Source organism: Dendrobium catenatum, unplaced genomic scaffold (assembly GCF_001605985.2).
Source record: "Dendrobium catenatum unplaced genomic scaffold, ASM160598v2 fragScaff_scaffold_1381, whole genome shotgun sequence".
Taxonomy (NCBI): domain Eukaryota; kingdom Viridiplantae; phylum Streptophyta; class Magnoliopsida; order Asparagales; family Orchidaceae; genus Dendrobium; species Dendrobium catenatum.
In genome coordinates, this window is record NW_021319843.1 from 88,046 (window position 1) to 88,486 (window position 441).

The following is a 441-nucleotide window of genomic DNA, read 5'->3' on the forward strand; positions in this document are numbered from 1 at the left end:
ATTTTTTGTAAGGAAAAATTGTGTCAAGATAGAAATATATTCTCATAGAAATTGATTCGAAAAATTTAAAATATCTCAAAATAATCTTAATTAAAATATTTGTGTAGGTATGTAAATCCTCCTATTAATTAATTATTTTATTGATTATAAGTAAATATTTAATATTTGTTATTTTACCATAAATTTTATAATTATTTTATTGATATATTAATTAGAGATTTACATACGCATCATATATACTTTTATGTATTTAAATATCTAATGCCTAAATTTTAATTTATAGTTATATACTTATATCTATCATTTATTGTCTTAATTATAGCAAAAAAATATATATGAAAAATTTAAATTTTACTTTTAAAAAATTATATTTGTGAAAATTTTTATATCATTTTATCATAAATATCAAAATTTAGATGTTATATATATAAATATATATAA